The sequence below is a fragment of the Pan troglodytes genome, chromosome 1 (genome assembly GCF_028858775.2).
Source record: "Pan troglodytes isolate AG18354 chromosome 1, NHGRI_mPanTro3-v2.0_pri, whole genome shotgun sequence".
Classification (NCBI taxonomy): Eukaryota; Metazoa; Chordata; class Mammalia; order Primates; family Hominidae; genus Pan; species Pan troglodytes.
The window spans coordinates 71,485,888-71,513,386 of NC_072398.2; the positions used below are offsets into that span (position 1 = coordinate 71,485,888).

General features: G+C 40.5%; 1 long non-coding RNA gene across 1 annotated transcript in view; it reads left to right on the forward strand.

The window, feature by feature from the left end:
- LOC740403 (uncharacterized) overlaps nucleotides 1–27,499 on the forward strand; it is a 204,554-nt gene that overhangs the window by 5,129 nt on the left and 171,926 nt on the right. Inside the window, exons 2-3 of the long non-coding RNA XR_008536486.1 lie at nucleotides 15,661–15,902; nucleotides 18,830–18,886. This is a non-coding gene — a long non-coding RNA (uncharacterized LOC740403). The remainder of the gene's footprint in view (nucleotides 1–15,660; nucleotides 15,903–18,829; nucleotides 18,887–27,499) is intronic.

Genomic DNA, 27,499 nt, shown 5'->3' on the forward strand with positions numbered 1-27,499 from the left:
ATCCACAAATGACAATTAGCTGGCTAGGTTTATATGCATACCCACATATCAAATCTATCATTTCAGACATGCGTATGCATTTAAATCTTTTTATGATGCCTCAACAGGTCTAGATTGCTATTGCTACTCTGATCTTAAAGCTGGGGAAATCAAGCTATGGGAATAACATCCATAGTAGCATTAGACTTTGGAGCTCCAGATTTTTATGCTTTCACTTGCCTGCTGAGCTTCATGGCCTCTCAAACAGCAGCCGGGCAAGGTGGGTGGTTGTTTCATTGTTTATTAATGACTCTGGAGAGTCCTGGGTGTGTTCCTGTCACAAAACATGTGTCAAAGCCTATTACAGCTGAAAAGAACTTACAGGCTGTGGGTCCAATCCCTTCCTTCTAAAGACAGGGAACCTGTGTCAGAGAGAGGCCAGATCTGCTTTAAGTCTCATGACTTCTCAGTGCCTGAAGTCAGATCTGCCCACCCAGAGCTCTTTCTGCCACTGCATGGCACTTGCTAAGCTTGCAGTGTGCCCTGCTGGCATTGCTGTTACTGGTGATAAAGGTGATGAGCATGCGCCACCCTCCTTCACTCCCTTTTTCTTGAATGTGGCTCTCAGTATGGCTTTACATATCCTGTGGTTGAAATTAACCTCCCTACATAGTTCCCCTGATTCTAGAGCAATCAAATATACTGCTTTCCTATTATAATAGGTCAGGGACTGTTCCTGCCTGGACACTGAGTACAGAATGCAGTGTAGAGTTTTCAAAGTGGAAGGCTCAGTCACTGAGGAAATATGCATTGAGTGCCCACGATGCCCCAGGTCCCCTTCATGCATTGGAAATGCAGCAGAGAATGAGATGAAGTCCCACCCTTGTGGATTTTATTTTCTCAGAGAATCCACAGCAACCACTGGCTGGAGATGAGGAGCGGCTGCTCTTTTAGGAGGCCTGCGGTCCCTGTGGTTCATCACCATGGCTCTGCCTTCACTCCAGATACTGGTTTCTAATAATACCTACCGACTTCCTTATTTCAGTTCCATGCCTGGCCTCTGTGAGATTTTGAGTTGTGCCCTCTGCAGAGCCACAACTTTACCCTGAAACAGTAAGAGCCTGCAGCTTTCGGCAGTTAGAACAAGCATGATCTCAGGCCCCCACCCCTATGTGGCCTGCCATTGTTGCTGGCACTTAGAGGATGAAGTAAATCGGGTTTAGTGATCAGAACAGATGTGTGAGGAGACAAATTTAGACTAAGCAGGGGATGCTGCAGGTCACCACTGAGGGACGTCAGAGGTGCGGAAGTCAGTGGGGGAGGGAGGGTGACTCTAATCGGAGAGAGTGATTATGGAATCCAATTAGCCGCTCATTTTCATTTGCAGAAGGCACATTCAATTCACTTAACGCCACTCTACAGATCCTTCTTCTCTCATCTGTACCCAGAGGAAAACAAATTCCAGTGTAATAGAGCATTTGGACAGCAGCAGACCACAGCAGAGGGAGCATGTGGCTAGAAGTGAGGAGACCTGGGTCCGAGGCTTGGCTCTGCCTCTGTGAGTTTCGTGACCCCGGGCACGTTGCCTCATCCCTAAAGGACCTGGGCTCATCTGCTAAATATGGAAATTGAATTAAATCATTTTAAAGGTCTCTTTAATCCCAAAATTCTATATTTGTTTTTCAGTGCATATCTTCATATAACAGCTTAATAGGCTATGCAATTATAATTTTGGAATTCCTCACTACAACTCTGCCAATAAAACTCTGAGCTTTGGAGTCAGATAAACCTGTATTTCAGTGATGACCCTACCTACTTAACTTTAAGCCAGTTACTTAATCTTTCCAATCCTCAATTTATAAAATTAGGACAATAATAATAATATTTGTTTTATAGAATTGTTCTGTGGATTAAACGGGCTAATATATTCAAAGTACTTAATATAGCATTTGGGACATAGTAAAATTCACTAAATGTTTACCTGTTATTATTTAGTTGCCCTGTTTACTACAAAGTTTTAGAATAAGTTGGATATTTTATCTAAAAATTTAAAATAATGTGGTAGGGGGACCTCCTTTTAAAAAATTGCTTGGATGACATGGCTGAAGAGGTTTAATGGTGGGTAGGCTAAGTAATGGACTAAGACTGAAATAGCTCCATGGAAATAAAGCATTTAGTGTGGGGATAAATGAAGTTGCCACCCAGAACTAACAGCCAGAGTCCTGGCTGGGCTGTAATTAATGGATATGCTGGCCATGATTTATAAGGATATTTTAAGAAGTGACTGTATTGCGCAGAGCCCTGGGTTTTATGCCCGAGTTGAAGTAAGATCAATGGGAAATTCATTAGGCCCAAGATTTAGTGGGTAGGAATGAAGTTTCTTCCCCCAGCATTAGGGCTTTTGGTATGATGGCTACCAGGGATGCTTCCTCTGGGATGGAGGCCACGGGGATATGGAAAAAGTTGTTGAGCACTTGGAGCCAGAAAAGGAATGATGCTCCACATCTCTTTCCCTGTGTTAGAAAATGCAGAGAGGGACTCCCAGCCCAGACTTTTCTAGAGAGCTTTCTGGGGCTTACTGGCTGGAGGCTAGGGATGGTTTCCTCCACCTTCCTTTTTTTTTTTTTTTTTTTGTTTATTTGTTTGTTTTGCCTGCCTCCCATATGTCAAGGTGTCAGCCTTCCTTTTTGAGCAGGACGTTGAGCAGAACTGCACTGAGCACAGTGCACATGTGCTGACAGGAGTTTGGTTACCCTGAGGATGTGTGTGCTGAGCACCTGAGATGGTGAATCAGCAAATGCAGGCCTCTGCAGGTGGTTTTGGCTGACAGCAATATCTAGCACTGGTGCACAGGTGGCCCATCTGCACCCTGAGACCCTGCAGTGTGCTGGAATTTGCTCTGTGACTTGCTTGTTTTTACCATCAGCAAAGGGAGGTGGTGCATCCTGTCCTTCTAAGACCTCTGTTCTGTGATGGAATTTGGTGATAAAAGCCCATAGATGCTTTCAGTTCTTCCTTTGCTTTGTTCTCAAGGAGAACTGAAAGATCAGATCCTGGCTTGCTGAGTCTCCCTGTACTTTACTTCTGATTATGACAGGCCAGAGAAACGTCAAACTCAGGCTCACCCCTGGGCAAGGTGATTATCCATCTTCCCTTGGTCCATGCTCAGTGCTTTGATGCTTTGATGCTACAGCAGCTTTGTTCATATTGTTCCTTCTGCCTGGATGTCCTTCTCCCAGTAGCTCGGCTTAGCTCCCTTAAGGGCTTGTGCCTGTTCTGGCAGTAACCTTACCTGCATGTAAACCTGGCATTGTTTGTTCTCTGACTTTATCACCTGGCTCACCCAATGTTATTTGTTTGTACTTTTTGTAGCAGGTTTGCCCTTTCTGTTTCCTAGTCCATCCATTCTTTAATCCTGCCTCTTGTAAATATTTTCTTCATGAAACACTTATCAATTACTTCTGAGTTTTAATGACAGGCTTTTAGCTTTATTTTCTGGATATGCTTATATTTTTCCTCAATGATGGTTTACTTAATGAGCAGAGCACCTGGTGTTGATACCTCTTTCTCCATCAGTCCCAAGGATATACTCCTTGCAGTTGTATGGAATTTTATATTTTATTAATCATTATAAAATAATTACTATTTGTTGTGTGCCTGCTTTGTATCAAGTACTGTGCTCAACACTTTGTATACATTATTTTATACCATGTATCATTCCTTTATAATGCCCATTTTTCAAGCAAACTATGACTCGAGGAGTTTTAGCCTGTCTACAGTCGCACAATTAATAAGCATACTCATATTTAGTAGACTCCAAAGCCCATTTTTAAATTGTCACACTATACTTCACATTCAAAATCTAATTTGATCCCCACAATAATACTATAAGATAGCTATCATTGTGTCTGTTTTACAGATGAAGAAAACAGAGGCCCAGGAAATTTAGGTGACTTGACTAATCCAATTAGAGAACAGAAAATTAGAACTTGAGTACAGGTATTTTGATTCTATTTTCAGTTCCTAATCCATTGATTCATGGAGCTAGCCTCTAGGACATTGAGGCTTCTGTGTTTTTCTCATTTTCTGCAACCTGTAATCTCTGGCATCATATTTTTTTCAGTTCCATTTCCGCTGCCTCTTCCTCCTCTTACTGAGACTCAGGTTAGGGGTGCTAAGCCTCACTCTCATGAAGAAATGAGGGAAGTAGGGCATTATCCTACAGACAGAGCATCTAAGTGAATTTTATCTCAACCAGTTTTCTCTGCTTGGTACCAAGAAGACAACACAATAGAGTTGTCTTGCTAATAAATGCAAGGAAGAGATAATCTGTGTAAAGCCAAGTTATCTTCTGTCTGAGACATTAGGGAATTAATTACACAATGAACAAGCTACTTGCTTTGTTGAGTGAGTACTTATTGCATAACCACTGAATACCAAAGTAAGTTTTAGGTACCATAGGGCAAGGGCACAAAGAAATGACTAGACCACAATAAATAGCTGCTGAAGATCTAGGAATAACCAAGACATAAACTTGTCTTATTGATCATAATCAGTGATGGGAGGGATCGGGGGAGATAGACATGTGTTAAATGTTATTATATTACAAAGTTGCATCCAAGGATCAAGTCTGTTAGTCATCCCTCTTTTTCCTTTGCCTGGCATGGTCTGTGACACGTAGACACTGTCCCCAAATGAGAGTGAATGAATAAGCCATGCAAATAGAGAAGACAATGTCTAAGACTTCCTTTGATAGATATGGAGAAAAGGGATTGAAAAAAGGCTGTGCAGATGAGGTTATATTTAAACTATGTCTCTGCAATGTGTAAGAATTTATTTTGGGGAGAAGGTTGAAGAGAGGGAGAATATTGTAGACAGAATGCAGAATACTGTAAGAATATGACTCGTGGGGGCTGGGCACAGTGGCTCACGCCTGTAATCCCAGCACTTTGGGAGGCTGAGGCAGGTAGATCACAAGGTCAGGAGTTCAAGACCAGCCTGGCCAACATGATGAAACCCCATCTCTACCAAAAATACAAAAATTAGCTGGGTGTGGTGCTGTGTGCCTGTAATCCCAGGTACTCGGGGGCTGAGGCAGGAGAATTGTTTGAATCCGGGAGGTGGAGGTTGCAGTGAGCCGAGATCATACCACTGTACTCCAGCCTGGGTGACACAGCAAGACTCAGTCTCGGAAAAAAAAAAAAAAAAAAGAATATAACTCATGGGAACTGTGTGGCTGGAAGGGAATTGGGGCCAGGTTATGACGGGCCTTTGGTGTCATGCTAAAGGACTTGAAATTGATTTTTAAATGATGGTAACCAGATAATGTATTAAGTAGAGCAAACGACAGTATCAGGCCTGCATGGAAAGGAGGGGAGAAGGTGGAGGCAGGTGTCCACGGGGACACGGGCAGGGTCTACTCTTTCACTGCAGCCTCCCAGGTGCTTGCACAGCACAGTGCAGGATGGCATCTGGATAGATGCAACAAAACTGGTGAAGATGTATTAACTGAGATGGGAAATTTGGAATGAAGAGGAATTGTGAGGATGGGAGCAACGGAAAAATGGGATGAGGATATCATGAATTTCAAATGCATTATGTTGAATTTGAGATGCCTCTGGGACATCAAGATGGATGTATTTAGGAGACAAGTTGTAATATAGGACTGGATTTTCAGAGAGAAGTGCTATCTAGCAATTTATATTTAGAAATTATCAGCATGTAAGAATTGTGCACTGTGGGTATGAGTGAAGGCACTTTTGGAGTATTAAGAAGGCTTGTAAAATGCCTTCCTGGAGTTAACTGTCTCATAGACTGATAAGGCAGTTTAGAGTATTGAGTTCCCTTTGTCTAAAGCATCTTTTCTGGTAATATTGAAAAGATCCATTTTATCTCTGACTCAGTGGGATAGAACATCTTGAGATTGTTTTCATGAACTTTAAAGGGAATCTCTGATTCATTCCTTCATCCTCACTAATACCATTCAGATCAATTCAGTTCAACACTCTGGCCAAGCCTCTAGTACATGAGTCATTATGAGGCATGAACCCTCTCTCCAAGGAATTTCCAACATTTTAGAGAACAGTCAGCAAGAGTGCAAATGACTATAATAGGAGGTAGAATAAAGTAAGTACCAAGTACATTAACAAATGCTACAAACGTATAAAAGATGAAAGAATTAGTTGTTTGCAAAAGTCAGGAAATGCTTCATAGAGATGGTAGTCTTGAAGAATGAACAGATTTTTGATCAGCAGAGATAACAGAGATTAGTGATAGAAAAAAATAAAATCAAAGTGACAGAGGGGATTAAGTTCAGATAGTTTGTAGGGGAACACTGGAAGGTAAACTCGAGAAGATAGATTAAGGCCTTGAATGCCAGGGTAGAGAGATTGTATTTGATTTCATAGTTCAAAGAGCTCAAGCTCTGTTTCAACAATATTTCAGAGGTCAATACCAGGCCTTCCCCAATTTCAGAACAAATGGGTATTAGAAGGGCTGCGATCCTTTTTCAAGGAGAAAGTTAATTGATTGGTATTACAGAGTTACCATATATGGCCAACCCAAAATTGAAAATCCTCTTCTGAAGACAGATACTGTTTGTTTAGAACTAAGCCACAGCCCAAATTCCCCTTCCCTTAGATTCAGATCTGTATTTTCTTAGCACAAGAGTCCCTTGAGGGGCCTGCTCTTGCTTTTTCTCAGCAGTCATTTGTTATCTTAAATATTGGCATCTTCGAGATAAGAGTTTTCTAAATCACATTTACAGAAGGCTTGTAAACACTCCTCATGTTTGGAACAGGTTTCTTCATTGACCTTGTGCCATTGAAGTGCTTCAAGCTACTTCAGGGCATTAAATTCCCTGAAGCTTTACCATGGAAACATACTCCCAGGTCATAACTCTTTCCTTTGCCTGGGCGTGGGCCTCAAACATTTATATGGCTGCTTCAGCTCACATAACCAGTCCAACAGGATTTTCAGTAAAACCTGAGCTGCCATAGAGACACAATATTTCTTTTCCTAATTGCTCATAATTTCATCCTATTTCTTCTAACAGCAATTGAAGATGACATTACACTCCCTTTTATGTCAGTTGATGATGCATAATTCTCTCCTGGAACAGCTAACAACTGTATTTACTAACACATTAAAAAACATTGATGTGTATTCAGGCCAGAGCCATTTTTACACCAGTATTTTATGTGTGTGTCAGATGGTGGAATGCTGAAAAGGGGTTTCACTATTATAATAAGCATCTCCCACTCTTGCAGATAGAATGGCATGTGAATAACTAGATGTCCTGGTTATTCCCTGTTTATACCAACCTCCATGGACATCTACTCTGGCCTCAGATCCATTCTTTGCTCTCCTGCCTTGCTCTGTACTTGGGAGGCTGTCCAGTGTGGACTGCATCACCTGGATTCCTTTGCCTACTGGCCCCCGATTGGGTTTGGCCAGTGGGAGGCACCAGCAAGAAATCAGAGGTTGGGAGAAGAGAAAGATTATGGCATTTCTTTCTTGCTCTCACCCTGCTTTGGTGTGGTGTTTCTGAGAGCCACCACACCTGATATTGATTATAGCCTTCACTGGGTTCTGATAACACTAATTCCTGCACTTGTCCTTTGCCTTTCTGCCTTGGAAGTGTAGTGGCTTTCATCAGTTGCCAGTTTCTTAGTGCCTCAGCTTCCTCGCCCATCCCTTGGTAGTTAATTCCATCTAGGTCTCTTCACTTGAGCCATTTGGGTGAATTACATTTCCCATTGGGATTCTGTTGGAAACACCAGTTACAGTTTCCAAATAAGTTATTTGGCAAATGACCTCTCCGTTCACCTTGTTCATAACTGGCCTGGACCTTTTTTTCACGGTCCTCAAGGGGCTCACTATGGAAATATCACCAGAAGTAATTAATTATAGAAAATTGAAGCTTACTTCCTAAAAATGAGTCTAGAATACTCTACTTTAAATGGAGACACAATATATTGTAGTTTTTATATACATAGCTTATGGGAGCACATAAAATGGCAAAGTTTCAATGTGAATAATGTGTTCACTGGTGGAAAAAAGGTCAGGAGAAGAGGCAGAGTGGATCAGCTCTATGTGATTCAGTGGACTTATAAGTGAGAAAGGAGAAGGTGAGGTAGATAGAATGTTGAAACATATTAAAAGCTTGTCCTACATGTACTAGTTTCTCATAAAGAATTGCTGCTACTGATCTGCATGATTTGGATGGGATAGGATGCTATCAATTATATCCAATACCAAGTGCTCTTTTGTAAGAAATGTACAGATTGCTCAGCATGAGGATTTGGGGTATATAGCTCCATTCTCAATTCTACCACTATGAGAGCTTGGCCAAGTCATTGTGCCTCAATTTTACCATAGGCAAGTGGGGATAATTATAACCATTTTAGCTATTTCACATTTTTAGCTATTTGATGGGGCTCATGAGGACCCAGAGCTCAAATGTAAACTATCAAACCCTTTTGCTTGTACAGTGTCCTGTACATAGAGAGTGCTTGATACATATTGTGGACTGGTTTTATTTTATCTAGATTGGTTTGGGTATAATTAGCATTTTTAGTGACTGTGATGACATGGACCAAAACACCTGGGTGACTTTTCCTATAGCACCTTCATTTCAATTGGATAACAGATAAATTTGTAGATAGGCTCTCACATTCAGAACAAGGTCTAAGAGTGATGGATGATACCCACTAGGCTTCCATAATGATTAACAATACAAAATGTGCTGGAATCTCTATTGTGTTCAATGACTCTGTAGAACAAGTAATGAGGCAGTATGCAGAAAACTCTGAATTTGGTAGAAATAATAGCAGGCTTTTAATGAAGAAAAATGAATGTAATTGGGGTCATCTCTTCTTGCCAAAAATGGGAAGAGGGGATATTTAACCATGAGAAAAAAGATATAAAGTCATTGAAATAACAAACTCTGGCATTGGAAAAATTATCACGAATTGCTTGACTTTGGAAAAGCTTTTTTATTTTAAATAAACAACAACAACAACAAAACATCTGAGTCTTGCCTCTCCCATTTGTAAAATGGATGTAAAATACCAAGGATATCAAAATATCCTTGCTGAGGATCTATATTATTATGCTTAGTGTCAAGCACAGTGCCTGGCATAGAGAACCTGCTTAATAACAATTATTATTAATGAAAACAATAATCTGCCTACAATTTGCCATTCTTTCCCCAGAGTGTAGAGGATACACTCTGATGAGGTTAGATTATACTATGCTAAATTAACAAACAAACCCTGAATTATTTGTGGCTTTACATGATAAAGTTTTATTCATTGCCCATGTCATAGTCTAACATGGACTAGGTGGCTGTCCTTTAGGAGGTGACTCAGGGATCTGACATTCTTCCATCTTGTACTTATGCCAGTTGAGATGCATGGTTTCAAAGGAAAGAGAAGAAAGGGCTGGAAGATACTGGCAGGATGCTTTTAAGGGCCAGGACTAGAAGGGGCTCATGTCTCTTCCATCTACCTTTCATTGGTCAAAACTTAGTTGCATGGCCTCTGACCTAATTGCAAGAGAGGCTGAAAAATTTAGCTTTCCTCTGTCCTCAGGAAAATAAAAGTGATATTTTTCTGCCACACATAACAGGCGAAAGACTTGTCCTAAGAAAATTGATTGTTAAAATAATTCTTTTTTCATCTTTGATGGTTACCTATTTTTTTAAAAAATTTAGATTCAAGGGGTACATGTGTAGGTTTGTTACATGAATATTTCGTGTGATGCTGGGCTTGAGTTTTTATCAAACCCATCACCCAAATAGTGAACATAGTACCTGATAAGTAGTTTTTCAATCCTTGTCCCCCTTCCCCCGTCCTCTCTTTTGGAATACCTGGTGTCTATTGTTTCCATCTTTATGTCCATATGTACCCAATATTAAGCTCCCACTTATAAGTGAGAAAACGCAGGATTTGGCTTTCTGTTTCTGATTTAATTTGTTTAGGATAATGGCCCCCAGCTGTATCCATGTTGTTGCAAAGGACATAGTTTCATTCTTTTTATGGCTGTGTAGTATTTCATGGTGTGTATATACCACATTTTCTTGATCCCATCCATAACCGATGGGCATTTAGGTTGATTCCAAGCCTTTGCTATTGTGAATAGTGCTGCAATTAACGTGTGAGTTTAGGTGTCTTCTTGATAGAATGCTTTATCTTCCTTTGGGTATATACCTAGTAGTGGGATTTCTAGGTCGAATGGTAATTCTATTTTTAGTTCTTTGAGAAATCCTCCAAATTTTTATATTATAGCATGTCCAGGACCTTGTTTGTAAATCTCTCAGCCCTTGGAAAAGATCAAGCATGTTCTAGTCTGTCATAAATGGTGAAGCTTAAGGGGGCTGAGCCTTAAGCCTCTTTCTGCCCCTGCTCAGGACAAGCAGTGGTAGAGGAAGAAGTAGAAGTTATTGGCCTTGAGGATGGGGAACATGTGATGAGTAGTTGTTTGGCTGCAGGGACCTCCAGGAAGAGCACTAATGTAAATCTGCTTTGGGCTTTAGTAGATGAAGCAAGAAGCCCATATGATCCTCAGAGATTAGGGAAAAAAATAATCTCTGTGATCTGGGGTTATTATGGCAGGTAAAGGAAGGAAAGCTGTTGTCTCCCTTGTTGAGAATGAACCTGTAGTGACCAGGTACCATCAGTCATGACTAGGAATAAAATATCAGAAAATAGTGATTAGAAAACCCAGGAAGATCCTTCAACTTGGAAAAAAAAATAGTTTTGTTTTGTACCTTTTGAAAAAGTATGTTGGCCCAACTATCTTTTATAACTTTTTTTTTTTTTTTTTTTTTTTACTACCAATAACATGTACATTTGAGCTATTACTAGTGTAGGACCTAGATTTTCTGTTTGGCCTTTTATCAATGATACATTTTTGTATAAAATGCATGGAAAATTTGGGCCCTAAACTCATAAGCCTTGCTCACTTCTAACTATGTGTTTATGCTGATTCTCTTTCTTAAACTCTTTATCTATTTAAATACTTTCTTTCTTAAGCCTCTAACTCAAGTACTACCTCTTCCATGAAGCCTTCCTTGGTGATTTTTTCCATAGAGTCTATAGCTAATAAACTGTAACAGCACATATTGTCCACAGGGCATTACTGGATGTTTAATCATATATCACCTTGAAACATTTATTGGTTTATTTCATGTTTATCATTTATTGAGCTTCCATTATGATCATGTCTGGACTCTGTACCCTGAGGCCCAGTGCAAAGCACATAATAGATGGTCCATAAATGCATATCATGTTGAATGTATGCCATGGCCCAGACAAGGTAGGGGTAGAGGCTGTGTAAGAAATGAAAGCATGCCCCAAACAGTTGGGTTTATAAGAATTCAGATTTGGGGATATAGTATTGGGGGCATCTCTGTTGGCTCTTTTCTGCATCATTGAGAGGAGAGATGTCATTCATAGATGCACCATCCTTCTTTTTTTCTGGTAAGTGAAGTGGCAGAGAATTAAGCTGTAATCTAAACAACTCCAGAAACACCCATTTGCCTCTCTCTTATTGGGAGAATGAATCACACTTGCCTACTTTGTGAGTTTAAGAAAAAAATGTTCTCTATAGACAATTTTTTCTTTGGTGGTTTTATTATTATTCTTGGGATGGCAGGAAATATAAATAGATCTTCACTCTCATAGGAAATAGAGTTTCTGAGGAAACCTAAAGACTGGAGAGAGAGAACTTGTAGGGCAGACTGTTAGTATACCAAACTAACAGTCCAATGTCCGTGGTACTCACTAGGTTTTAAATGCTGTAGCTGACCTGGTGTCAGCCCAGTGTAATCTCACGAACTCACATACTCTCCAGAGCAGCAACTTCCTTTAGACCCTGATCAACACCAGAGGGAACAACTTGACCAGTCATCTGCAAATTCAGATTTATTTACTGTCACTTTGAATAAAAACACAGTCAGTATCTTTTGTGTGCCAGGTTGATATGGCTAGGCTTTGTGCCCCCATCCAAATCTCATCTTGAGTTATAATCCCCATAATCCCCAAGTGTCAAGGGAGAGACCACGTGGAGGTAATTGGATCGTGGGGGTGGTTTCCCCATGCTGTTCTCATGATAGTGAGTGAGTTCTCATGAGATCTGATGGTTTCATAAGTGTTCGGTAGTTCCTTCTGTGTTCATTCCCCTTGCTTCCACCTTTGAAGATGGTGCCTTGCTTCCCCTTCACCTTCTGCCATAATCGTAAGTTTCCTGAGGCCTCCCCAGCCATGTTGTACTGTGAGTTGATAAACCTCTTTCCTTTATAAGTTACCCAGTTTCAGGTAGTTATTTATAGCCGTGTGAAAATGGACTAATACATAGGTACTGGGGAGAGAAAGCTAATTTGAGCCCTAGTGAAAAGTTGTATCAGAGAAAATTAATAAAATCATAGTGTATAGAGTCAGAGCTGAGACTCAGAATACCAGGGCTTTAGATTTTACTTGCTGTGTATTTTGAGCTATCATTTTTTGAACACTTACTATGGATCAGACACTATGCCAAATTTTTGCGTGTATTATCTCATTTAATCTGTACAATATTTCTGTTCCCTTCATTTATTCATTCAGCAAATATGCATTGAGCAGCTACTATGTGCCTGGCAACATTCTAGGCCTGGAGAATACAAAAATGTATATTATGGACAACATTCCACTTATCTGGATTTTATAACTTGGCAACTGAGAAAGCTAAAAAGCAAAATAAATATGTAAAATAGTCAGCATGTTAGATGATTAGGTATAAGAGAAAACATATGGCAGAGAAGGAGGACAGGGTGGTTGGAAAGCCTCAGAGAGAAGGTGAACTTTGAGTAAAGACCTAGAGGAGGTAAAGGAATGGGCCGTCAGAGTATTTGAGGAAAGAGCACTACGGAGAAAGTTGAAAGTGCAAAGCTCTGGAGAACAGCAAGGAGGCCATCATATGGCTATAGTGGAAACAGTAGAAAGCACAGTTCAAGGAGGCAACATCATAAAGGCCTTGGATGCCACCGTAAAGAAGCTGGCTTTTACAGTGGGTGAGATGGGAAGATGTTGGAGGGTTTGAGCAGAAAGGAGACATGATCTGACTCACTCTGGCTAGTGACTTGACTATGGCAGGCTGTGCAGAGAGTCAGGAAATGAATGAAATTATCTGCATAAGAGATGATTGTGGCTTAGTCTGGGGTCCTAGCAGTGGATTGGTGAACAGAGGCTGGGTTTAGGGTATATTTTAAAGGTAGAATCAAAAGGATTTCCTGGCAGATTGGATATAGGGTATAAGACAAGGATGATAATAAGGCTGTAAGTCTAATCCATTGGAAGAATGGAGGTGCCAGTTAGCAAGATCAGTAATAGGATAGAGGAGCAGATTTAAGGGAAACGATTAGGAGCTCCATTCTAGATATATTCACTTTTAGATACTGGTGAGTTATCCAGGTGTAGACATGGAGTGGGGACTGTGCAAATACAAAGTTCAGGAACAGGTTCTCATTAGAAATATAAATTTTAGCATCCCCAACATATGGATAGTTCCTTGTCAATCTAGAGGTCCTGATTTACGTAAATAATTGTTGATGTACTTTTTGGCTGTTGGTAAATACACACAAGCACATATATACACACATAATCTTTTTATACTTCTAAGGGAAACTGAGGCAGAGAGTTCTCCCAAGTTGCCCTAAGGCATGTGTTTAGTACATGGGAGATCAAGAATGCAAGCAAAGATTAGCTTCTATGTCATCTCTCACCCTCTTGAATCTACCACTTTGCTTTCTTCTCTGCCAATCAAAGAGCTTGAAGCCATACATTAAGGAAGACAGTTTGCTTTCATGAGATCCTGAAAGTAGCAGTTTCCTTGTCAATCTAGCGCTCCTGATTTACATAACTAATTGTTGGTGTATTTTATTGGCTGCTGGTAAATATACACAAGCACATGTACACACACATTTGCTGGATTTTCTAAATCCTGCTTTTTCTCTTACAGCTTAGGTGAATCTGTCCAGGGTATTGACATGGATAGTGTTTAAAGCCATGAGCCTGGCTCACCAAGGGAGATAAGGAAACTAAGATTTATAGCAGTTAAATACCTCATCCAAGATTATATCATAAGTCAGTAATAGAGTAGGGTCTCAAATCCCGATCCATCTGACCACAAACCTGTGCTCTCCACCAGTATAGTATCCTGAGTATCCTGCCTTCTTTGAGGCTGATAGTGAATAAGTTTCCTGGATGTGACTGATTGGAGGGTGGGAGCTGATGACAGAAGAGAATGATCCACTGTAGTCTGGAGGAATCCAACATTGATAAGCCAAAAATATTTCTTCTTATTCTACAACTCTCTGGAGAGCATTGGCAATATGTCTTGCATTTTTAAAGTACTTATAGTAGATTGCATTAACCACTCTAACTCTTAACCCCTTCCTACATGCATATCCTTTACCATAGAACATTTCAGTTTCATTCACTGCAGATTCCCCAGTGTGACTTATTTTGGCCAGTGGGATGCTAGCATGGCATGATGTGAGCAAAGGACTGAGAAGCTCTTGAGTGACTGAGTTTGCTCTCTTGTACTTTTCATTTATCAATGGACAAAGATGTCTGGGCTAGCCTACTGATTCCAGAAGGAGGATGAGCGACATGTGGACTAGAGCTGATTTGTCCTATTGAGCCCTACCTAGGTCAGTTGATCCCATTCTGACCATCAGACATGTGAATGAATCCAGCTGAGATCATGTGAGCTGCCTGCCAAATCTAGTCAGGCTCAGCCTGGATCAACCCAACCTATAGATCAGTGAATATAGGCTATTGTCTTAAGCTGCAGAGTTTTGAAGGTGGTTTGTTATGCAGCCATATTTTTTTCAGCAATAGCTAACTGACACAGCATGTTGCAAAGCACTTCCATGAACATTGCATCCTGTGAACCTCATAGTAGTTGTATGAGATAGAAGATTTTACTCTCTTTATACTTCTAAGGGAAACTGAGGCTCAGAGATTTCTTCTGAGTTGTCCTAAGGCATGTATTTAGTACATGACAGATCAAGAATGCAAGCAAAGATTAGCTTCTATGTCGTCTCTCACCCTCTTGAACCTACCACTTTGCTTTCTTCTCTGCCAATCAAAGAGCTTGAAGCCAGATACTTAGGAAGAGAGTTTGCTTTCATGAGATCCTGAAAGCAGCAGTTTCCTTGTCAGTCTAGAGCTCCTGATTTACATAACTAATTGTTGATGTATTTTTATTGGCTGTTAGTAAATACACACAAGCACATGTATACATACTCACTTGGTCTTCTAAATCCTGCTTTTCTCTTGCAGCTTGGGTGAATCTGTTCAGGGAAATGACAGGGTTTAGGAGGCATCTTGACTCTAACCTTAAGGAGGAACCACCCAATGCTTGAAAGTCTGTGATTGAAAACTTTCCCTCAGCTTCCCATAGCCTTTGTTTCTACCCATCCCACATACTTTGTATCAAAAACCAAAGACATTTCTGTTTCCCAAAGTAGCTCTCTTTAGAGCATGCTGAATTTCAAGAAGAAACTTATGTGAAAGGGGTGTGTCCACTTTATGATCAACTGCCTGTGAGAATTAAAGCCATCTTTGAATTTCCTGCCAAGAAAGAAGTGGCTAAATTGTTGCTTAGGGCAGCCTTTATTTTTATTTGTGTTCACAGGATGCTCCAAATCATAATACAATCCATCCATGACTTCAGACAGATGAAAACAGTTCCTTCTAAAAAAAGAGGCTAATGTTTTTAAAAGACAGTAAGAGAAGAATGTCAGCTCCCCATGGCTGCAGTAGAAAGTGCTGGATGAGAGGAGCATCTCCAGAGCATGGAAGACAAAGCAGCTTTATCCTCACCTTTTCCACCTCAATTTCCATTTTCCTCCAAGGCAAAACTCCCACTCCTGGCAGGTGAGCCTCCTCGCTGCACCTTCTCCATCACACCTGGTGTTGTCTTACTTTTGTGGTTTTGTTTATACCATTCTCCTGCCCCAGTGTCATTTCCCAGCCACCCCAATTAATGAGAACCTACCATGTGCCACCTGCTGTTCTAGGTGCTGTGCAAAAATAAAATAAAGGGACAAGAATCCCTCCTTGTATGCAGCTTGTGTTAATTGAAGAAAGAATGACTATAAACAAGTAACATATCTTTGGCATCAGCTGGTGTTAAGAGTTATAAAGATGACACAGAGGGGATATTAGAGAATCTTGGTTGGGGGAGGTAGATTTGCAATTTTAAATAGGGTGGTCAGAGCCTCACTGAGAAGATGCCATTTGAATAAGTATCCTGAGGGGGTGAGGGTGAGTGACACAGATATCTGAGGGGACTCCAAGAGTGTGCCTGGTATGTTTGGAGGCTATTAAGAGGCAGAATAAGGTTGAAACAGAGTGGATAGGGGTTAGAGGGAAGTAGTAGTAGATCAGGTGAGAGAATTAATGGAGGGCCAGGTCATCTGAGCCTTGTAGAGTACTGTATGGAATGAAATGAGAAGCCAGAGGAGTGGCATGACTTAAGTTGTAATTGGACCATCCTAGCTATCAGGGCAAGCTCAAAAGCTGAGAGACTAATTAAGAGACAATTACAATTATCCAGGTGGGAGATGATGGAGACTTGGACAAGAATGGTCATAATGGAGGTAAGGAGAAATAACAGATTCCATATATATTTTGAAGGTAGAGTCCATAGAATTTTGATGAAGTATGAAATAATAAAGAGTTAGGAATGACCCCAGGGTTTATAGACCCACAGCGTGACATCTGTCCACCCTTATGGATCAGCTTTGGCATCTCTTACTCTACAAAGACTTTCTTGAACCCTCCAGGAATCTCTCTGTCTCTCTTCTAGGCAAACATCATTTATGGGCCACTTAGCAAATACTGCCCTGAACCGAGTTTTCTTTTTTAATGCTTCTGTGTCTAGCCTTCCTAAGAAGTCTGAAAATGGGTAATGAGCCAAAACTGTGTCCAGTACTTTTCAGTATCTCCCAAAGTTCAAGAAACCGTGTGTAGCATAAAAGGAATATAACTTATATTCTAGTTATTAGTTGTTATAGGATTGTATGGGCTAGTATTATTACCCAGGAGGCTTGTCATTGTCATAGGGTTGGGAGTATGCACGTGTGAAGAATCCTGAATCTGGATACAAAGGTAGTGGACCTAGGGTCGTGCGAGTACGGCGGCCAGACTAGTCTCTCGGGTGAGAGTCACAGACAGCCTGCTACTTCCTACCAGAATTCACTCTGGTGTGTTTGTACAGTGTTACATAGGGAATGTTCCAACAGTGGTAGATGAAGAGAAAAATATAAAAATAAAACAACAACAACAAAAAGGCCCCAAGCAAGGGCTACAGTGATTTTTAAGCTTCTATTAGTTTTAATGCTTTAAGGGTTGTTGAAAGGTTCTATTTACCTTAAAAAAGTCCCTGAAAACTTTGGGGACCAACCTTTTTTTAGTTTTGTTTTTGAGAAAGTTACTATTTATTATCCTGGAATCTTGTGTGCGTGTGTGTATGTGTGTGTGTGTGTCTACTTAGACTTCAAGACTGATGGGTCACTTTTGATCAACCACCAGGTCCAAATAGCCAGGTAAGGAGGCAGATGGACAAAGCTCTAGGAGGTGAGGGACATATGACTACTCAGTATTTGTTGATTAGTTGGTAAATGATCCTCAGGACTGGGGAGTCAGGTCCTAGTCTCAGAGTCAATGGATAGTCTTACAAAAAGTAGAACCTCTTTATGGGCTATTCAGCTTGTAGACCAGTATTTTTTCAAACTCTATTGAGATTTATTAATAGGTTATGAGATCAATTCAGTGGGTTGCAATCAGCATTAACAAATGGAATAAAATAGAATACAAAACATCAAAATGCCTTCATGAAGTAATCATGGTCCTATTTTGTGAAACTTTTTGTTTTACTTTTTTGTATTTATGGTGTGTTTGTGTGTGTCCTAGATAACTATGGGAAATATATTTCAAAATATATAAAATATATTTCAGAAAAGAAAAACACTATTCAAGACAATTTGGAGGCAAATGTAATTTAATTTAGAGGGAGGCACTTCATTGCTGGAGCCTTTGTATCCCTAGTGTGCCAAACGCACTGAGTCCTGAGGGTCCTAGGAGGTAGCCAGGCTTCATGGGCCATACTCACCCATGAATCTGTTAAAGGGAATGGCTGTTGTCTAACTTTCACTTTCAGAAAATACACACACATGTGCCAGCACATATACGCATCCTCATCTGGAACATATTTCCTTCCCCTCACCCCATTCCTCCTAGAGACATTCCTAAGCCCCAGTAGGTTTTCAGAAGTTAGCGTTTGTCCAATAATAAAATTCAAGAAAAGGGAGCTGTCACTTTCTTGCCTGAAGCTGCCTATAAGCCTGCATTAAAAAGGTCTTCTTCTCCTTCCTCCCTACCATATACTACTGTGTGCTGGAGCTCTGCATGAGCCTTTATTAAGCATGCACTTTTAAGCAAGGAGCATTGACTTCCCCTTAATCGAGGCATAATAATTAGAGCATTAGCACATTAGGAGGGTGAGACAGCATGTTTAGCTTTTGTGATTAATTATCTGAGAATTGTAATAAGTTGTTAAGACATTAATTACCCTAGCATGTTTACTGCTCTAGGTTGCACAGGCAATGCTTTGCCATGTCAAGTTGTGGCATGTCTAAAGATGCAGCTGTGGTGGGAGGCATAGGTGGGTCGGGTGCCATAGGTGTTCCTGTGGAGCACCACAGCCCCATCCAAGAGAGCCTGAGTCAAGAGCTGCCCCTTTTCTTCCTGGTCATCTGTGGACTCAGGATGTAGAATAATTATTTTTTCTTTTATTGTAGATTAAATGAAATGAAGACACTGAGCTCTGCAAGTACACTGCTTTTTGAATCCCAGAGGTCAGTAAAAATTTAAAACTTGGCAGGTCTTGGGCAAATATAGGCTTTGGGATCTTCTGCGCAGGCTACCTGATATGGTTTGGATCTGTATCCCCACCAAAATCTCATGTTGAATTATAATTCCCAGTGTTAGATGTGGGGCCTGTAGGGAGGTTATTGAAGTATGGGGGTGGTTTCTCATGGTTTAACACCATCTGCCTTGCTGTTGTCATGGCAAGTGTGAGTTATCATGAGATCTGGTTGTTTAAAAGTATAGTACTTCTCCCTACCTCCTCCTGCTTTGGCCATGTAAGATGTGCTCGCCTCCCCTTCACTTTTGGCCTTGTTTGTAAATTTCCTGAGGCTTCCTCAGAAGCTGAGCAGACGCCAGCATCATGCTTCCTGTACAGCCTGTAGAACTGTGAGCCAATTAAACTTCTTTTCTTTGTAAATTGCCCAGTCTGAGATATTTGTTTAGCAGTACTAGAATGGACTAATACGCTACCCTACAAGGGTGAGTCTCTCTGTTGTGTGGGCAGCAGACCTGCATGAAGGAAGAGGAGACAACAGCTGGCAGAGCCTGGGTACATGAACTGGGTAGGAGCAAGGACAGAGGGCGAAGGCTCTGGACAGAAGCCTAAGGGAGTCGGCACTTCCACACTGTTTCCCATGTTGTGGGTTGTGGCCACCCATGATGAAAAGGCATAAAGTTAAACCATGTGTGCAGAAAATAATGGCAGCAAACAACTGACTATAATTTTAAAAGATAAATATAATTTAAAAGGATAAATAATAAAATCCAGAATAATGATGCTGTTGTTACTAATGGTAATTAAGTGAGAAAGCAGCTTAGGGAACCTCACTGAAGGGGTTATTTATTAATAATTGTTTTAGGCACTTTGTATAGACTTCCTTGGCAAGCAGTTACCCGTTCCTGCAGAGAGAGGAGGTCACTGTGAGAAGCCCAAGAAATGCATGGAATATGCATTTTGCCCTAAAGCTGAATAGTCATGTGTTAAAAAAAAAATTTGGCTTAAGCCAAATACTACCATTAGAGAATAAACTTCTGGGTTACAAGAATAAAAAACAGATTTTATTTAAAAAATTTTGTTATTCCAAAAATTTTATTCATAAAAATTTAGGAGTCAAATTTTTAAAAAGTTTGATGATATGGTGCAGAAGCAACAAACTCTCTACTCTGCTACCCACTGGCTAGGCTGTGAGATGATTGTGTTGTACAACTACCATCCTAAAGCCATGCTCATACTCTGCTGAGTTGGGTCGCAGAGTAGGAATCATGACCTAAAAGAAAGTAACTAAACACCAATACATTTCTTCAAGATTATTTTGTTTAATGTTATAAATGCTAAATTTTCAAAAAAATTAGCAAAGATTAGAAATATGATTTTATCCAGTCTCTATTACTCTGCTTGAATTGTTATTTACATTGTAATAAATATTTGTGGTTGCAAAAAGGATACAATGCCCTTCCTAAAGTTGTCTAGATAATACACTCCTATCAATTCCCCATTAATTTTCTTGTATTTTGCAATTTTAAAGTTCTAAATAATTGGTTTTGTTAATAAATTTAACAACTTTCACAATCACTATTAATTTGTGTAGCATTTTACTCTTGTAATAATAAATGTATATTTTAAATGTAACTGACATAATTGTAACACATAAAGCACATAGAATTTCACTCCAAGGTCCATATGGAATGCCTTTCTATATTTGAAGGTAAATAGTCAGATGTTAACAGTAAATTCAAAGGACATGGCTTGTTTATTTTGCTGACAGGGTTACCCTGACTAGAAAAGCTAGTGACCTAGATGATTGCACAATTACTGATCACACCCACATCCAGGGGTCCCAGAAATGATGTTTACATTGGCCTTCAGTTTCTTTTAGCCTTGCAGTGGCTACAGTTCAAACAGAATAGCAGATTTTAGCCAAGCACCAAGGTTGAAGGCTGACTGGTGCTTCCTAATCCCATTTATAAAAATTCACCACAGCTTCTGCATAGGGTAAGTTACCATCATCAAGAGTCAAGAGTTCGGGGCCGGTGTCCTCTGGGCGGGGTTGAGAAGGTATTGTTTAAATAAAGGGAACTCATATCCGAAACCACACAGAGAGTTAGATAGAACCTGGACCCAGCTTCTCACTCTGATCACCCTGACATATTGATAAAAGGAAAGCCTCTCCCCTCATCCTACTCTGGACTGATGAAAGGAGTAGAGGAAGGGGGTCTGTCAGCCTAACCTTGAGCTGGTGGAAGTCATGAGCCTTCAGAGCCCCAAGATAGCCTATAGCTGGAGACATGTGGAAGAGAGGCAGAGTCTTCTTTCCTTCCATTCCATACCTCCTCACTCCAGAAAGCTTCTTCCCTAGCTCCCTGAGAATGTTCAATTCCAAATATGGAGTGGTTCTTTCTGAGCCTGTTTACCTTGGGAGTTGTTAGGGTCTGCGTTGCCAGGCTGGCTCAAGGTGAGGTTTTCTAAACTGCAGAGCACCCTGCTGACCTCCAGGCAAAGACCGAATGGGCTTCAGATCCTCTGGAGCATACATTCCTTCTCAGCTCAGAGCTTTCCCCCTCACTTTCCTATTCTTTCTGGCTGCCTCATTCTGCTCAGAACATTAAATGTGGTAGAGTTTGGTTAAATCCCACTAGACCATCACTAGAGCTCGGAAGGTGGAAGTTGTTATTCAATACATTTCGAGGCTTCTACACATATTTGAGTATAGTAAACATTAAAAATTAATGCCTCTAATAATAAAACCCAGAATAATGATGCTGTTTTTACTAATTGTAATTTATTGCAAACTAGTGGCATGTTAAGTGCCCTGAAGAACATAAAGGTTAAAAGCAGCCTCTTTTGAATAGTTGAGTGGGATGAATAATTTCCCTCCTCCTGATATTACCTGCACTATGATGCTTATAGAGCTATCAGCAGGACCACCTTCTTACTGATTGTAGGCCAAGTCTGCCCCTTTGACAGTGGCGGAGGAAGAAGAGAGTCTTTGAACCATTTAAAGGCGATGATGATAATCATTCCCTTTTGTGATCTATGAGATTCTGATTCACATGGCTGGTATCAAATGGCGTTAGATACTATTAGTTATCTTTTCATGTATCCATCAGTCTCTCTACTGGCGTAATATGCCCCTTGAGATTTAAACCAGTTTATGTCTCCTAGTGACTTAATCTCCAGTGTCTTAATTTGCTTTATTGTAAGAGTTCTTAAAATGGAATGTGTGTGTGTGTGTGCGTGCGCCTGTTTTTTGGTCCCTATTAAACTGTGCATTCTTTGAGGTTCAAGTCAATGTCTTGTTTATCTTTATATCCACTTTTCTTAGCAGTGTCCTATCCTCCCTACCTACAAATATTACTTAATGGATTAAATATTAGGCTATGTTAACTTTTCTCATAGTTCTGATATCCTTACACATTAATTTAATGTGTGATTCTCCATTTAATCAGTTATTCAATCATCCATTCATTTATGAAATATTGATTTCTTTCTTTATGTTAAACACTGTGCTCAATGCCAAGGATACAGGCAAATCAGACAAGTCAGTGACCTCTTCAAATTTATTTTCTAGTTAGATAGACAACAATCAAGTAGGCATATGAACAGGCAGGCTAACTTCAGACCACTGTTAAGTGTGGGTAAGTAAATTAGGATTAAAGGGTGAGTTAGGGGAAGAAGACCACTTCAAGGAGAATACTAAGAGAAAATCTCTGATAGGGAGATGGCCTGGGCATGCCCTGTAGATGTTCTTGGAGGATGCTAGGAGGAGGCCGAAATCATTTAGCCTGCTAAATTTGCTCTAATTTATTTATTCATTCATTTCCTAATTCATTTGCCATTTGTTGAGCTCATGAGTGTGGGGCTCTGAATCTGGATCCAAGGATCCGGAGGTGAATATGACATAATACTTGCCTTTGAGGAATGCACAATCTGGTGATGGCGAGTGATACGAAGACATATACAGTAGATTCCATTGAGCACCAGAGTGAAGTGAGCAGGATTATGACTCACTTTATATTTGTTCAGCTCCTGGCCCAGGGCCCTCAGTGACCATTTGTGGAACCACATTGAATGGAATGGGTGGACTAGAAGCTGCAGATAAGAAAGAGGATGCAGATTGAGAGGTAGAGGGGTAGAAGTCACTGCAAACTTGGGCAGCTTAATGCTTTAAATAGGGCTCCAGTCAGGAGCTGTATGGCAGTCTTGTTCTTTGTTTGAATTTACTCCCTGCAAATTTAATTGCTGAAGTCCTTCAGAAAGCAGCAGGGAAGTACTACTTTCCCAGAAGACATTCTGATTTAGTGAGGTTTGTGGTACCACATATTTCTCAGAGGAGAAATGAGATTTTACATCCTTCATATTTCTCACAGAGCAAATTAGAGTGCTTAAGTCATATACATACATTATATGTGTGCGTATACATATGTGTCTATGTGTGTATATGTATGTATATGCGTGTATATATGTATATATATGTGTATGTGTATATATATGAATACACGTATTTGGTTGTTTGATTGATTTGAGGTCTAGAACCAACAAAGGAAATAGATTTTGGGTTTCTAAAAGGGTCTATTCTTTGTCTCCTAAAAGAAGGTGTGCCACAAGAATGTCAAAAGACAGTTTAAAAGGAGAAATGCAGGGTTATGTGTTCCTCCTGGTTATTGCATATAAATCGTTTCCTTGCTTGAAAGATCATGTTCCGTGGGGACCAGCAAGTAACTGGCTCAATATTGTTGGTCCCTGTGCCATAGAGTGAATTGAGTTCTTCCCCCTAGTAGTGGGGTGATTGTGTCTGGAATACCAAGCACAGGAGGTGGGCATTAATTAGGGCTTACCGCCTATAATCGGAGCTGCCTTTATTTCTCCTTCCATTCTCCAAGCTTGAGACTGTCAGAAGGCTCGTTTTCACTGAAGCGTCATAATTAACGCTGAATCTAATGTGAAAGGCAGATGAGGTTGAAGCCCAAAATAACTCAGAGCTACCCAAGGGTGTATGTGTGCAGAGCTGTGGGGAGCAGGAGTGGGGAAAGAAGAGGCTGGCATTTAAGTTGACCTCCAAATGTTTTCCTTTTGGAGAGGGAGTTTGGGGATCAACACTGCTGTCGCCCCTTCAGGTTCCTGGAATGAGTACTCTAAAATACTGAAATATGCAGAGTGACTGGTATTTCAGAATCCTGGGCCCTGGAAGCCACGGGAACCATACATGACAAGTCTCAGAAGCTCTGCTTTCATTTTTTTCTTGTATGTAAGGGCAGATTTCCTCCCTCATGAAGCTGACATCTTTTTTGGTTGGAAGCACAGAGACCAGGGAGGGCTGGTAAATGTAATAATGTCTGCAAAGCCGTCGGAGTGCCTTGGAAGAAAATTCAAGGTATTTCTCTTATTACAGCTGGTCTTCCAATTCCCCTGAACTCTGAGAATCCATTTAAGTGATTACTTCATGAGGAGGCTAACAGAAAAGCAAGACTAATGTATTTCTTCACTTGGCAGCTCCCACACAGCAAAGGACCCTAGGTGCACTTGCAATCACTATCATATTCTCACTCTTTCCCCCTCGGTTCTGCTTAGAACATAATGAACTAAATACCTGCGATTTATCTCTTAGGAAGACCGAATTTTGTAAACCTTCCTGCAGGTGGCTTGCAGCACCCCTTGTACATATGCATAAATGTTTACTTTATGGTGTGACGTTGGAGAACTGTGAGAAAGGTAAGATAGGGGGAGTATGTCTGCCATATCCTGACCCCAGGCTCCCACTTAAGAGAGAGGGACCATAGGAAAAGAGAAAACTGGAACTGTCGAATGGTCTGTGTTCTCTAAGTCAGACTTCCTTGAGGATGCTTATTTGGAGTATTAAGACATGAAATCTTTGGCTTAATTTCCATCCTGAGCCATTTATTGAGAGGGGATCCCTAAATGTATGCAATTTTTCTCTTCCCATCAAAGATAAGTGTCACGTAATGCTAGAATGTAAAAAGAAAAAAGATAATGATTGCTAACTTGCTTGGAGGATGATGGACATGTTGGGGATATTGTCTTATTAAATTTGTTCCTACAGGGTGCTCCCTTGACTTGGGAACCTTAAACCATGCAGCCTCCTCTGGTGAAGATGGGAAATGGCACCCAGCATATTCACAGCTGACTGCAGATTCACAAATGCTGGAAGCACCCACATGCAGAAAACAGCTGCTTTGTTTCTGTAGACTGTTTTCATGCCCTAGTGGGTTTTCTTTTTTCTGGATCCTCTTTCATTTGAGCAGTAACCTATTGTGTCATTAAGTTGCTTCAGCATAGATTTCTCTGGATATTTTGGATTTTTATTCTGATGCTTGACCATGTTGGCAATCAAGTGCTATTAAAATGGCCCTGAATTATTATAGAGCCATTGTTTTCCAGTTTTCACACTCCCATTGAAATTTAGTAATTTACCTGGCTGAAATACTTGAAAGTGCAAGTAGCATCAGCCAAAGCCAGTCAACGTAAACATGTTAGAGGTGCTTGAGGGAGAGTCACTGGGTAGCTGTGAACATGAGTGTGGGCACCTTTGGGGCTCAGGGGCTATATGCAGCCAGGGTTGGTTGAAGAATGGTGCTTAGCTGATACACACTGGCTAGTGTGGATCCACTGAACCTGTTCTGATGGGTGTGGACCTGATGTGGTTTCATTGCTTGAGTAGCACGTCTGCATGCACCTGGTATTTTGTTTTTGGTGGTGGCAGCAAGATGTTTTTAGGGAAAGATGGTATTACTCTCCATATACCATATACTGAATCCTAAAAGATTGGAGATAAGGTACCAGATCTCTGTACTTTCTTCATAATAAATCTTTAGTGAGACATACTCTTTACTATTTTTTTTGCCAGATTTTCTAAAACGTTGAAAGTGGAGAAACATGAGAAAATGGACTGCTTTCAGGAAACCTCAAGTTTTATATGTAGAGAACAGGACAGACCTGTGGGAAGAGATTAACACATAGGGCTGTAAACAGGCCAGTTGTGAAGGACTTTGAACACCATGTCGAAGTTGTATGGGAAAGAACACCAAGGTCTTAGGTTAAAGTCTCAGCTCCATTGTTTAACCACCTATGAGGCTCTGGAAAAGAACATCAGCTCTCTATTTTCAGTTTGTTAATCTGTCAGATGGGGAAAAATATCACTAAAAAGACATAGATACTTTCCATATTTTTGCTTTGTTAGCCTCAGACTGTTAGGTTAGATCCTTTCATGTTTGCAGGAAGGCTGTTGCAGCCCCTTGCATTGCATAATTACACGTTATGAAGGGCTGTGTCGGTCTGAAGGCCACCACAGGAGTACTGTATTTCACAGAGTCTAAGATGTCATTGACTATAAAATGCACCATTGTTTTGTATACCACTGTGAAAGAAATAGCACAACCAATTAGATTAAGACACACTATTGGTTGTAAAATGCATTCTTAGTTACCTGATTAGTGAAATACAATATGCAATATATTTCACTAGTGTTTTTAAGAATGTCTCTGTATCCTTGTTAACTTTCTGTCTCGTTGATCTGTCTAATGTTGACAGTGGGGTGTTAAAGTCTCCCATTATTATTGTGCGGGAGTCTAAGTCTCTTTGTAGGTCACTCAGGACTTGCTTTATGAATCTGGGTGCTCCTGTATTGGGTGCATATATATTTAGGATAGTTAGCTCTTCTTGTTGAAATGATCCCTTTACCATTATGTAATGGCCTTCTTTGTCTCTTTTGATCTTTGTTGGTTTAAAGTCTGTTTTATCAGAGACTAGGATTGCAACCCCTGCCTTTTTTTTGTTTTCCATTTGCTTGGTAGATCTTCCTCCATCCTTTTATTTTGAGCCTATGTGTGTCTCTGCACGTGAGATGGGTTTCCTGAATACAGCACACTGATGGGTCTTGACTCTTTATCCAATTTGCCAGTCTGTGACTTTTAATTGGATCATTTAGTCCATTTACATTTAAAGTTAATATTGTTATGTGTGAATTTGATCCTGTCATTATGATGTTAGCTGGTTATTTTGCTCGTTAGTTGATGCAGTTTCTTCCTAGCCTCGACGGTCTTTACAATTTGGCATGTTTTTGCAGTGGCTGGTACCGGTTGTTCCTTTCAATGTTTAGTGCTTCCTTCAGGAGCTCTTTTAGGGCAGGCCTGGTGGTGACAAAATCTCTCAGCATTTGCTTGTCTGTAAAGTATTTTATTTCTCCTTCACTTATGAAGCTTAGTTTGGCTGGATATGAAATTCTGGGTTGAAAATTCTTTTCTTTAAGAATGTTGAATATTGGCCCCCCTCTCTTCTGGCTTGTAGAGTTTCTGCCGAGAGATCCGCCGTTAGTCTGATGGGCTTCCCTTTGTGGGTTACCCGACCTTTCTCTCTGGCTGCCCTTAACATTTTTTCCTTCATTTCAACTTTGGTGAATCTGACAATTACGTGTCTTGGAGTTGGTCTTCTCAAGGAGTATCTTTGTGGCGTTCTCTGTATTTCCTGAATCTGAATGTTGACCTGCCTTGCTAGATTGGGGAAGTTCTCTTGGATAATATCCTGCAGAGTGTTTTCCAACTTGGTTCCATTCTCCCCGTCACTTTCAGGTACATGAATCAGATGT